Source organism: Salvelinus alpinus, chromosome 12 (genome assembly GCF_045679555.1).
Source record: "Salvelinus alpinus chromosome 12, SLU_Salpinus.1, whole genome shotgun sequence".
NCBI lineage: Eukaryota > Metazoa > Chordata > Actinopteri > Salmoniformes > Salmonidae > Salvelinus > Salvelinus alpinus.
In genome coordinates this window covers 29,640,913-29,654,427 of record NC_092097.1, presented here as the reverse complement: position 1 = coordinate 29,654,427, position 13,515 = coordinate 29,640,913, and positions in this window count along the sequence as shown.

Genomic DNA, 13,515 nt, shown 5'->3' with positions numbered 1-13,515 from the left:
TTTAGACAAAAATCATGAATAATGAAGTTTTCTTACAAGTGAATATGGTTAAGCATGATTTTAATCTGCGAGAGAAGGGCTACCCCTGGTGGAAAGAGGCTGCACGGCACAAAATGAGTTGCAAATGCGCGCTGTACGTTACGTAGTGACACGTCACGATGTAACATACAGTGTCAGAGGGGTCAGTTTTTTCATCTTTTCTCCAATACTGTTAGACATTACCATGTCAATCAACGCTGAATCAAAACGTCGTTCACACCCCGGATTTTGATGCCAACACAGTCACTACAGTCCCATTCGTTTTCATTGCAGCCTCGTTTGAATGTCGCGGTTGCACACATTTGTACAGAATGGGGTGAGTTTACTTTAGATATAATAACCATCTTATCGAAGTAAACTTGGAGTTACATCATGACATGTTGTGTGGTCTTCCTCCCACTACAACTCGTCGGTAAAAGCATGCAGTTAATTAGGCTACAGATTAAATAAATTATGAACTTCACAGCGTGGTGAAAGTGCAAGGTGATCTTTATGCTCCTTTCCAATAAATGTCGAGTGTCTTATTTTGTTGGCATGATAATCGATGCTTGACTGCCGTTTTCACAAATAAAAAATAATGTTGCTCTTATCCATAATAATCTCATCATGTAGACTAGACAGCCTGCACAGCCTACCTGGACTGTATCTGCAAGCTTTTGGCAAGAGTGCATGTGCAAAGACCAGAGTAGTCACATTTTCTATTTAACTCAACAGTTTGTGTGACAAGAGTTGAAAATGCGATGGAATCACATTGACCGTCAGATTTTTATTTGGTACATGAATATTTAAGCAAAAAAGTACATTTTGTGTGCATATGTCATCACACACTGATTGTCTGCATCAAGTCAGTTTAGTGGAATTTTATTTCACTTTAATGTTTATTTAACTAGGCAAGTCAGTTAAGAACAAATTATTATTTACAATGTTGGCCTAACAAAAGGCAAAAGGCCTCCTGCGGAGACGGGGGATTTAAAAAAAAGTATAAATATAGGACAAAACACATATCATGACAAGAGACCTAAGAAAAGAACATAGCAAGGCAGCAATACATGACAACACAGCATGGTAGCAACACAACATGACAACAACATGGTAGCAACACAACATAGTAGTAGCACAAAACATGGTACAAACATTATTGGGCACACATAACAGCACAAAGGGAAAGAAGGTAGAGACAATAATACATCACACAAAGGAGCCACAACTGTCAGTAAGAGTGTCCATGATTGAGTCTTAGAACAAAGAGATTGAGATTGAGGGGGGAGTGAGGCCTAAGAGGGTTTTATAAATAAGCATCAACCAGTGGGTCTTGCGACGGGTATACAGAGATGACCAGTTTACAGAGGAGTATAGAGTGCAGTGATGTGTCCTATAAGGAGAATTGGTGGCAAATCTGATGGCCGAATGGTAAAGAACATATAGCGGCTTGAGAGCACCCTTACATGCCGATCTATAAATTATGTCTCCGGAATCTAGCATGTGGAGGATGGTCATCTGAATCAGGGTTAGTTTGGCAGCTGGAGTGAAAGAGGAGCGATTACGATAGAGGAAACCAAGTCTAGATTTAACTTCAGCCTGCAGCTTTGATTTTGCTGAGAGAAGGACAGTGTACCGTCTAGCCACACTCCCAAGTACTTGTATGAGGTGACTACCTCAAGCACTAAACCCTCAGAGGTAGTAATTAACACCTGTGGGGAGAGGGGCATTATTCTTACCAAACCACATGACCTTTGTTTTGAAGGTGTTCAGAACAAGGTTAAGGGTAGAGAAAGCTTGTTGAACACTAAGAAAGCTTTGTTATAGAGCATTTAACACAAAATCTGGGGAGGGGCCAGCTGAGTATAAGACTGTATCATCTGCATATAAATAGATGAGAGAGCTTCCTACTGCCTGAGCTATGTTGTTGATGTAAATTGAGAAGAGCTTGATGAAGCCTTGGGGTACTCCGTTGGTGACAGGAACTGGCTGAGACAGCAGATTTTTTGACTTTATGCACTGCACTCATTGAGAGAGGTAGTTAGCAAACCAGGCCAAAGACCCCTTAGAGACACCAATATTCCTTAGCCGGCCCACAAGAATGGAATGGTCTACCGTATAAAAAGCTTTGGCCAAGTCAATAAAAATAGCAGCACAACATTGCTTAGAATCAAGGGCAATGGTGACATCATTGAGGACATTTAAGTTTGTAGTGACACATCCATAACCTGAGCGGAAACCAGATTGCATACCCAAGAGAATACTATAGACATCAAGAAAGGCAGTCAGTTGATTATTGACAAGTTTTTCCAACACTTTTGATAAACAGGGCAAAATAGAAATAGCCCTATAACAGTTAGGATCAGCTTGATCTCCTCCTTTAAATAAAGGACGAACCGTGGCTGCCTTCCAAGCAATGGGAACCTTAGCACCTCGGACTCAGTGACTGCCAGCAGGGAGAAACTTTGTAGCGGGGCAGTGGAAAAAGAGGGAGAAGCATCGGGGATAGTCGCATTAGAAGGGGTGGGAGATGACGAAATGTTGGATGGGCAAGGAGGCATGGCTGAGTCAAATAGGAATCCTAACTTAATGAAGTGGTGATTAAAAAGCTCAGCCATGTGCTTCTTGCCAGTAACAACCGCATCATCAACATTAAGGGTCATGGAGGAGGGTTTATTCTCCAGGTCTTTAACTGTTTTACAGAACTTCTTGGGGTTAGACCCAGAGAGCAAGAACTGCTCCTTAAAGTTACTAACTTTGGTCTTCCGGATAGCCTGAGTGCACTAATTTCTAATTTGCCTGAATGAGAGCCAGTCAGCCTGAGTATGCATGCGCCGAGCCTTTCGCCAAATACAATTCTTGAGGTGGAGTAACTCTGCAAGATCACAGGCGAACCAGGGGCTGAACCTGTTTTTAATTATCATATTCTTTATGGGGGCGTGTTTATTAACAATGTCACAGAAAATATCAAAAAAGAAGGTCCAAGCGTCTTCGACAGAGGGGATCAAGCTGATTCTATACCATTTTACAGAGGCCAGTTCATGAAGGAAGGCTTGCTCATTAAAGTTTTTTAGCAAGCGTCTGACAAATCAGGACAGGTCGTTTCACTGAGCAGCCATTACGAACACAGGCTCTAAAACAGAAAATATAAGGTCATTACAGAAAACACCAGACTGATACCTATCAGGATTATTTGTGAGGATAACGTCAAAGAGAGTAGCCTTTTCTGGGTGTTTGGAGTCATACCTTGTGGGATTGGTAATAATCTGAGAAAGATTTAGAGAGTCTCATTGCTTAAGGACTTGTTCGGGTGGTTTAAGCATGTTTGGGTCACCTTGCAGGACAAATTCAGACTTAGTGTAAGGGGCCAGGAGAGAACTTAGGGCAGGTAGTGTTTGGGCTGGTGCTGATGAAGGACGATAGCACCCAGCAACAGTCAACAAAGAGCTATTTGAAAGTTTAATGCTTAAATCCAGCAAATCAAATTGTTTGGGGACAAACTTGGTGGAGACAACCGAGCACTGAAGGTGATCCTTGGTAAAGATTGCCACTCCCCCACCTTTGGAAGACCGGTCTTGCCATAAAAGGTTATAACCAGAAAGGTTAACATCAGTATTCAAAACACTCTTCCCTAGCCATGTCTCAGTAATAACCAACACATCTGGATTGGAGCTGTGAACCCACACTTTCAATTGATCCATTTTAGGTAATACGCTTCTAGTGTTAACGTGCAGAAAATCCAGGCTTTTACGAGAGCAGAAATCAGCGAAACAGATATCAGAGCACAAGTCAGAATTGGGGCTAGCAACAGTAGATGGGCCAGGGTGTACATGCACATTTCCAGATATCATCAACAGTAATACAATCAAGGCACGCCATAAGACAGGGAGAGCTCTGCAATGCTGATTTATGACATCTGAATGTGCATCAGATGGCAACAAGATCATATTGTACAGCAATTTCATCAGGTAACATGAATACAAAGCCGGCGAGAGGTGGTTAGAATAGGACAGGAGGCCAAAAGTCTGTGTAACCAATAGAAAGTCAGTGTCCCGAGTGTGGGAACAAACAGTCTGTCACACGGTTGGGTAAACAAGAAAGTTCATAGTCAACAAAGCATCCAGGAGTCATGAGGCAAATAGCAAAATAGCAAAATGCACAATAATTTTTTGAAATATATAACGACTTGGGGCTAGCCATTGTAAGTTCAGAGTCACTCGCCCCAACAGTGCGTGTGTGCTGGAGGCGAGCGAAAGCTTGGGAGAGAGGGGGGAAGTGTGGTGGGGTTACCTGTACCAGACAGTGGGAGACAGGCCAGGGCAGACGGTGAACAGATCACCAGGTGGAATCCAAGCAGCAGTGCAGCAGGCAACGGGAGTAGGTGTCACACCCACTTGGGAGAAGCTTTTATTTTTGGAGGCAGATTTCTTGTAAAAAATGCCAATGGATGGTCTTTGAACTGAAGGAGGGGGCTTCAAAGGGTGCTTCAAAGACTCCTGCCACTTGTTGGGCCCAAAGGCCTCAACGCTTTTTACTTCACACCTCAGTGCTAATTGAAGTTGTATCTGGTCTGTCTTTCCAAGCCTGGCAGCCCTAACTCAGAATTCATTCGCCATAATGTAAAATATATCATTGTAATGTACTTTATTTTTATTTTTGTTTTTCGCTTTCAAAATAGCATCAGACAAAGCACTACTCACTCAGTTCCAGGTTGGATGGTGTCCTCAGATCTCTGCTGTTTGTTTGCTAGAGCACCCTCCATATAAACTCAGCAAAAAAAGAAACGTCCTCTCACTGTCAACTGCGTTTATTTTCAGCAAACTTAACATGTGTAAATATTTGTATGAACATAACAAGATTCAACAACTGAGACATAAACTGAACAAGTTCCACAGACATGTGACTAACAGAAATGGAAATGTGTGGGGGTCAAAATCAAAAGTAACAGTCAGTATCTGGTGTGGTCACCATCTGCATTAAGTACTGCAGTGCATCTCCTCCTCATGGACTGTGCCAGATTTGCCAGTTCTTGCTGTTAGATGTGACCCCACTCTTCCACCAAGGCACCTGCAAGTTCCCGGACATTTCTTGGGGGATTGACCCTAGCCCTCACCCTCCGATCCAACAGGTCCCAGACGTACTCAATGGGATTGAGATCCGGGCTCTTCACTAGCCATGGCAGAACACTGACATTCCTGTCTTGCAGGAAATCACGCACAGAACGGTGGCATTGTCATGCTGGAGGGTCATGTCAGGATGAGCCTGCAGGAAGGGTACCACATGAGGGAGGAGGATGTCTTCCCTGTAACGCACAGCGTTGAGATTGCCTGCAATGACAACAAGCTCAGTACGATGGTGCTGTGACACACCGCCCCAGACCATGACGGACCCTCCACCTCCAAATCGATCCCGCTCCAGAGTACAGGCCTCGGTGTAACACTCATTCCTTCGACGATAAACACAAATCCGACCATCACCCGTGGTGAGACAAAACCGTGACTTGTCAGTGAAGAGCACTTTTTGCCAGTCCTGTCTGGTCCAGCGACGGTGGGTTTCTGCCCATAAGCGACGTTGTTGCCGGTGATGTCTGATGAGGACCTGCCTTACAACAGGCCTTCAAGCCCTCAGTCCAGCCTCTCTCAGCCTATTGCGAACAGTCTGAGCACTGATGGAGGGATTGTGCGTTCCTGGTGTAACTCGGGCAGTTGTTGTTGCCATCCTGTACCTGCCCCGCAGGTGTGATGTTCGGACCGATCCTGTGCAGGTGTTGTTACACGTGGTCTGCCACTGCGAGGACGATCAGCTGTCTGTCCTGTCTCCCTGTAGCACTGTCTTAGGCGTCTCACAGTACGGACATTGCAATTTATTGCCCTGGCCACATCTGTAGTCCTCATGCCTCCTTGCAGCATGCCAAAGGCACGTTCACGCAGATGAGCAGGGACCCTGGGTATCTTTCTTTTGGTGTTTTTCAGAGTCAGTAGAAAGGCCTCTTTAGTGTCCTAAGTTTTCATAACTGTGACCTTATTTGCCTACCGTCTGTAAGCTGTTAGTGTCTTAACAACCGTTCCACAGGTGCATGCTCATTAATTGTTTATGGTTCATTGAACAAGCATGGGAAATTGTGTTTTAACCCTTTACAATGAAGATCTGTGAAGTTATTTGGGATTATCTTTGAAAGACAGGGTCCTGAAAAAGGGACGTTTCTTTTTTTGCTATTGGATGGAACCCTAGCTATAGTCATGGCATGCTTTGTGTAAGAGCTATTGAAGTTTGAATTCCAAAATCTTAAAAAAATATATATAAATACAAATGTGTGGATTGTTCTCCATCCACCCCTGATTCCAAATATACCATCTTCATAGTCATGGCATGCTTGGATCAATAGCTATTGACAAGAAACCGAAAATCCAATTTATAACAAATTTTACCTCGATCTAGCAAATCCGGCTAGCTAATTTCATAGCCCTATGGTAGAGTGTTAAACTTTGGTTTTGGTTTTGTACTTTGTATGTTATAAGGACGTTTCTCAGGAACAAAGAGTTGTCAAAAAAGGCCGATTATCTTGGGCAGTGATTTTTTTGTGGACATTAGAAAGTTGGCATAGAAAATAGATGCGATAATTTACTTCTTCTTCTGTGAGGTTTAACAGCGGTTGGCATCCAATTTATGTTGCATTACTGCCACCATCTAGACTGGGGTATAAATCCATTATACTTTGATCCACAAAATGGTGTAGAGTTGATAACCACATGAACGCTAAGAATCTAACCTTACTGAAGCATACAGTATATCACTTGTTGACCTATCCCTCTGTGCCGGCACAGATCTACTACTCACGGAGATCCTCTCAGGATCCCTCAGCCTTGACCCATCCTCCTCTACTTTCTTCACTGCATCAGCATATGACACCTTCTATACTACTCTAACCCTAGTCACCTTAACCTGCCTTTCTCACACCCAACATTTTCCGATCCCCACCAACCCCTAGAGTTGACACACACACACACACACACACACACACACACACACACACACACACACACACACACACACACACACACACACACAACTTTTTCCACCAAAACTACACATTCCTCTGTCCCTTGCCTTCCTGCACACTTCCCACATCTAGAAATGTCCCTCCTACACACTGCTGCAACATGACCATACATGTGGCACTTGAAACACCGCAGTCACAAAAGCTCTAACAGGATAACTGATATGTCCTAACATGACTTTGTCAGGTAAAGACTCTGACTCAAAACGACAAACAGTGACTCCTCTACTTCCTCATGCTCACCACCAGGTCTGCGTCGCACCAAACAGCAGGTGTCACAAACACTAGAAATCTTCACCTTCAATTGCTCCACCTCCGCACTTAACCCTACCCCAGAAATCACTCCTTTCAATGGCGCCCTGTTCCTAAGAGAAAAGCAAGAAACCGATCTTGCCTGAGTTGCGTGACACAGAGCGCCTGCTCCCTCTGGGCAGAAGAAACACACACAAATATCACAAGTCCACTACAGTTTACCTTTACTGACTCAACTGCACCAAACTCCTTTCCCACCCACCCTGAAACCACAAATGGATCCGACAAAAGGCAAGGATCCACTTTCTCCGAAAATGTCACTCCTACTGAACCAGATTCTTCTTTATCATGTCCATCGATGCATGACTCAGGCTCCGAGCTCTTCAGCACACCTTCCACTTCACTCGCCCTCATTAGCCATCATTCACTTCCATTTCACCTCAAGAATTTGACCTGGTGTACTGCTCACTCTATTTGTACTTGCCACCAGTCATCTTCGCTCCCTCCCATCTAACCTTTCTATCGCCATCTTCATCAAATTCAACCTCAACCTCTGCTTTCCTCATTCTCTTGAATGCCTTCTTCCTCTCTCTTCTCTTCCATTCCTCACAGCAGGAACATAAGATTGTCTCCTTCAACTTAGTTAGAGGCAGTAAGTTCCCACACTCATAAAATAAGTTCCTACTTGTCTCTGTAGCTTCTTTCCACTCGACCGTCCCCACGAAATATATGATCGTACCTCAATTCACTCCCCTGTTTTCTCAAGAAAAGTAGCTAGCCTCCACCGTCCCCCAATTTCGAGTCCTGTCCCGGTGACAATTTCCTGCTAGGGTGCGTTTCCATTTATTAACTATCTTGTGTCGATCAAAACAGCTGGACATAATGACGTCACACCTAAAAAATATATATAATTTAGTGTTGAATAAACATTTTGTGGTTGAAGTGGTTTCATTTAAGCAAATTATGCATTAATAAATTGGCGACAGCCTGTATGCCCTCCAACCTTCAGAAAGTATTTACATTTAGATTTACATTTAAGTCATTTAGCAGACGCTCTTATCCAGAGCGACTTACAAATTGGTGCATTCACCTTATGATATCCAGTGGAACAACCACTTTACATTTACATTTAAGTCATTTAGCAGACGCTCTTATCCAGAGCGACTTACAAATTGGTGCATTCACCTTATGATATCCAGTGGAACAACCACTTTACAATAGTGCATCTAACTCTTTTAAGGGGGGGGGGGGGGGGGGGGTTAGAAGGATTACTTTATCCTATCCTAGGTATTCCTTAAAGAGGTGGGGTTTCAGGTGTCCCACATTTTGTTGTGTTACAGCCTGAATTTAAAATTGATTAAATGTAGATTTTTTGTCATTGGACTACACGCAATACCCCATAATATCAAAGTGGAATCATGTTTTTAGACTTTTTTTACAAATTAATTAAAAAGGAAAAATTGAAATGTCTCGAGTCAATAAGTATTCAAACCATTTGTTATGGAAAATTAGTTCAGGAGTAAAAATGTGCTGAACAAGTCACATAATAAGTTGCATGGACTCACTCGTCACGTCACGTCTGAATCATTATGATTCACACCAGGACTCCATTACCTTAATAATTTCCTCCCCTTTATATGTCACTCTCCCATGTTTACTCACCAGTTGGTATTGTTCTTGTGTATCGGCGTACTGCCTTATGTTAGTGTCGTGTTCTTGGTTTTGTTGTTTTATTAAAACATTTCACCTGCTTCCGACTCACCACTCCATCACTACACTCATCATATTTTCAAGCATGGTGGTGTTTGCATCATCTTATGTATATGCTTGTCATCGGTAAGGACTAGGGAGTTTTTTTATGATTAAAAAAACGGAAAAGAGCTAAGCACAGGTGAAATTCTAGATAAAAACCTGGTTCAGTCTGTTTTCCAACATACACTGGGAGACAAATTCACCTTTTAGCAGGACAATAACCTAAAACACAGGGCCAAATATACACTGTAGTTGCTTACCAAGATGACATTGAATGTTCCTGAGTGGCCTAGTTACAGTTTTGACTTATATCTATGGCAAGACTGGAAAATGTCTGTCTAGCAATGATCAACAACCAACTTGACAGAGCTTGAAGAATTTAAAAAATAATAATGTGCAAATGTGTATCTATACTTGTCTGTTGTATATGTTGGGCTCATTTGTAAAATATACTCTAGTCTCAATATGACTTCCTGATGAAATAAAGGTAAATAAATAAGTGTTTAACATGATTTTTGAATGACTACCTCGTCTCTGTACCCCACACATACAATTATCTGTAAGGTCCCTCAGTTGAGCAGTAAATTTCAAAAACTGATTCAACTACAAAGACCAGGGAGGTTTTCCAATGCATCACAAAAAAGGGCACCTATTGGTATATGGGTAAAAATAAAAATAAAAAGTTATTAATTGCACTTTGGATGGTGTATCAATACACTTAGTCACTACAAAGATACAGGAGTCCTTCTTAACTCAGTTGCCGGAAGGAAGGAAACTGCTCAGGGATTTCACCATGAGGCCAATGGTGACTTTAAAAGCCATGCGTCCTCCAAAACACGACCTAACCAAGCCACACTGCTTCTTCACACAATGCCCGCTTAACCCGGAAGCCAGCCACACCAATGTGTCGGAGGAAACACCGTACACCTGGCGACCGTGTCAGCGTGCATGTGCCCGGCCCGCCACAGGAGTCGCTAGAGGACAAGGACATCCCTGCCAGCCAAACCCTCCCCTAACCCGGACGACGCTGGGCCAATTGTGAGCCTCCCCATGGGTCTCCCGGTCGCGGCCGGCTGCGACCGAGCCTGGACTCGAACAAGGATCCCTAGTGACACAGCTAGCAACTGCGATGCAGTGCCTAAGACAACTTTGCCACTCGGGTGGCCGACTTTAAAACAGTTACAGAGTTTAATGGCTGTGATAGGAGAAAGCTGAGGATGGATCAACAACATTGTAGTTACTCCACAGTACTAACCTACATGACAGAGTGAAAAGAAGGAAACCTGTACAAAATTAAAAAAATATTCCAAAACATACACCCTAAGGCACTAAAGTAAAACTGCAGAAATGTGGCGAAGAAATTAACTTTAGGTCCTGAATACAAAGTGTTATGTTTGGGGAAAATCCAACACAATGACACATTACTGAGTACCAGTCTTCATATTTTCAAGCTTGGTGGTGTCTGCATCATGTTGTGGGTATGCTTGTCATCGGCAAGAACTAGGGAGTTTTTCTTAGGATAAAATGAACGGAATAGAGCTAAGTACAGGCAAAATCCTAGAGGATAACCTGGTTCAGTCTGCTTAGTGCCTTCCAATACACACTGGGAGACAAATTCACCTTTCAGCAGGACAATAACCTAAAACACAAGGCCAAATATACACTGGAGTTGCTTAACAAGATGACATTGAATGTTGCTGAGAGGCCTAGCTACAGTTTTGACTTAAATCGTCTTGAAAATCTATGGCAAGATTTGAAAATGTCTGTCTAGCAATTATCAACAACCATCTTCACAGAGCTTGAAGAATTGTAGAAAGAATAACGTGCAAATATTGCACAACCCAGGTGTGCAATGCTCTTAGAGACTTACTCAGAAAGAATCACAGCTGTAATTGCTGCCAAAGATGATTCTAACATGTATTGACCCAGGGGTGTGAATACTTATGTAAATGTGATATTTCTGTATTTCATTTTCAATATATGAGCAAACACTTCTGAAAACATGTGTGTAGATGGGTGAGAGAAAATAATATATGGAATCGATTTTGAATTCAGGCTGTGTCACAAAATGTGGAATAAATCAAGGGCTGTGAATACTTTCTGAAGGCACTGTATCTGTTTCATGTCTCAGGTAGCCCTTGAAAGCCTGCATGGATAGAATACAATAATTGACTAATATTTGACCTATTATAATAATTTTCATGTCTCAGGTAGCCCTTGAAAGCCTGCATGGATAGAATACAATAATTGACTAATATTTGACCTATTATAATAATTCTCATGTGTGGCAAAATATCGCCATGGTCCGTGCCATGGAAAGTCAAGACAATCCTTGTCCTGAAAGAAACAATTGTTATAGTTGAAAATTATTTTGCAAGCAGAGTAGGCATTTAGAATTAAATGTGGAGTGGCCCTTTATGGTTACGCGATGACATCACGTACCTTCAAAATGATTCGGCAATTATAATTTCTTTAAAAAAAATACAGATGACATCATAATTTGTCGCAATAAAGAAAGTTTAACAAAAGTCAAATCCACCCCTGCCATTTCCATTACACATGTAGCAATTAATATATATATTTTCACATTGGTTTTGTCGAATAAAACTGGGTCAATGGAAACCTGCTTATGTCGCAGGTTTAGAACTACTGAATTTATTTAAGCACCATAGAACAAAGCGGGACGAAAACCAAATACTGTTGTGCTCAAAATATATCATCATCAACAAAAATGCACAGGGCGAACCTAAAGTGCAAAATATAAAGTACTCAGGAAATAGTAGGAGAGATTCCTCTCAGGAAAACAAGTAACATTTACAATGACCGACAATGACAAATGGCAGAGGGAGTATATATACCATGATAGATTGGGGATTGGAACCAGGTGTGTGTAATGATGACGAGACAAGTCCAGGGTTGATGAGTGAAGGGCGTTTGCCAGCAGGAGGTTCAGCAGCAGCATGTTTGGCGACGTCGAACGCCTGAGCTGGACAGCAGGGGGAGCCAAAGCGAAGGCTGGTGTGACAGCCTACTCTTAATCCCTAGGCAATAATGGTACCAAATCACCTGTCTGGATTCTTAAATTCAACATGTTTTGTCCCATATCTCAAGATAGGATGGTCATATTGTTATGACGTTTTCAGGGCTGATGTAGAACACATAGATGATTCAAATCAAATAAAAAATATTCAATTAAAATGCTACATTATGCAAATCAAAATTAAGCACTTTAAATGCAAATTAGGCAGTAAGGAATACAAATTTCAGTAATATAAGCCCAATAATTTAGGATAGGGTGGTCATATTAACACATTTTCATGCTTTATGCAAAACTGAGAGTTTTAAACAATGAGTGAAATTAGAATACAACTTTATATACAACTTTATGCAAATTATATACTTAATACACTCCCGCCAACACACACAGCCTAACACAGACACACTTCTCAGCATCCCCACACACTCACACAGCACCCCCACCACATCACACATAGTGTAACACTGACCCACACTTCTCGCTAAGTCGGAACTGTAACACAGAAGGCTACTAGTCTAATAACATTGCTTACTTATAAGGTAGGCCTACACCTGAGTTGGGTTACATTGTAATGTTGTTTTTGGTGTTGATGAGTTACTCTGGTAATGGGAGGATAAACTGCAGCAAATAATTTTCACCTAGGCACAGAAGAGACAGATGGGGCACATTTTCAATTCAGTTGTATTTGGCTATGTTTTTATCGATTGTAGGGCTGTAGCCACTGTATTCTGGTAGTTTTTACTTGAAAGAATAAAACAATCACTCAAGAAACTCACGCTGGCAATACAGCCAATGCCACGCAGCGCTGCTTCTCGTCCGATTCGTTCCCTCTGCAAACTGCTTCAGACAGTAGCTGTGTTCAAATGCCATACTAACATACTGTATGTTACATGAGTATATACTACATACTATTAGTTCATTTTAGTATACTGTAAATGAACGGTATACTTTCACTTGAGCGTACTAGCGTTTTGCCTGTCTACCGGAAGTTGATGCTGTTGCTATGCAATCTCTTGCTAGCATAACAAATTACTAGCTAGACATCTTACGGAAATCTTACGTAAATTCAGTGTTGTCAGATTGTCAGTTCGTAAATGCAGAGCGTTTCGCTATCGGAGCGTTCAGAGTGCACACTGGATGCTCTGGCCGAGGAGTAGGGTCGATCCCTTAGCTATGTGATAACTACCTCTGAGGGTTTAGAGCTTGAGGTAGTCACCTCATACAAGTACTTGGGAGTATGGCTAGCTGGTACACTGTCCTTCTCTCAGCACATATCAAAGCTGCAGGCTAAGGTTAAATCTAGACCTGGTTTCCTTTATCGTAATCACTCCTCTTTCCCCCCAGCTGCCAAACTAACCCTGATTCAGATGACCATCTGTGGCGGAAGAATCAGAATTAG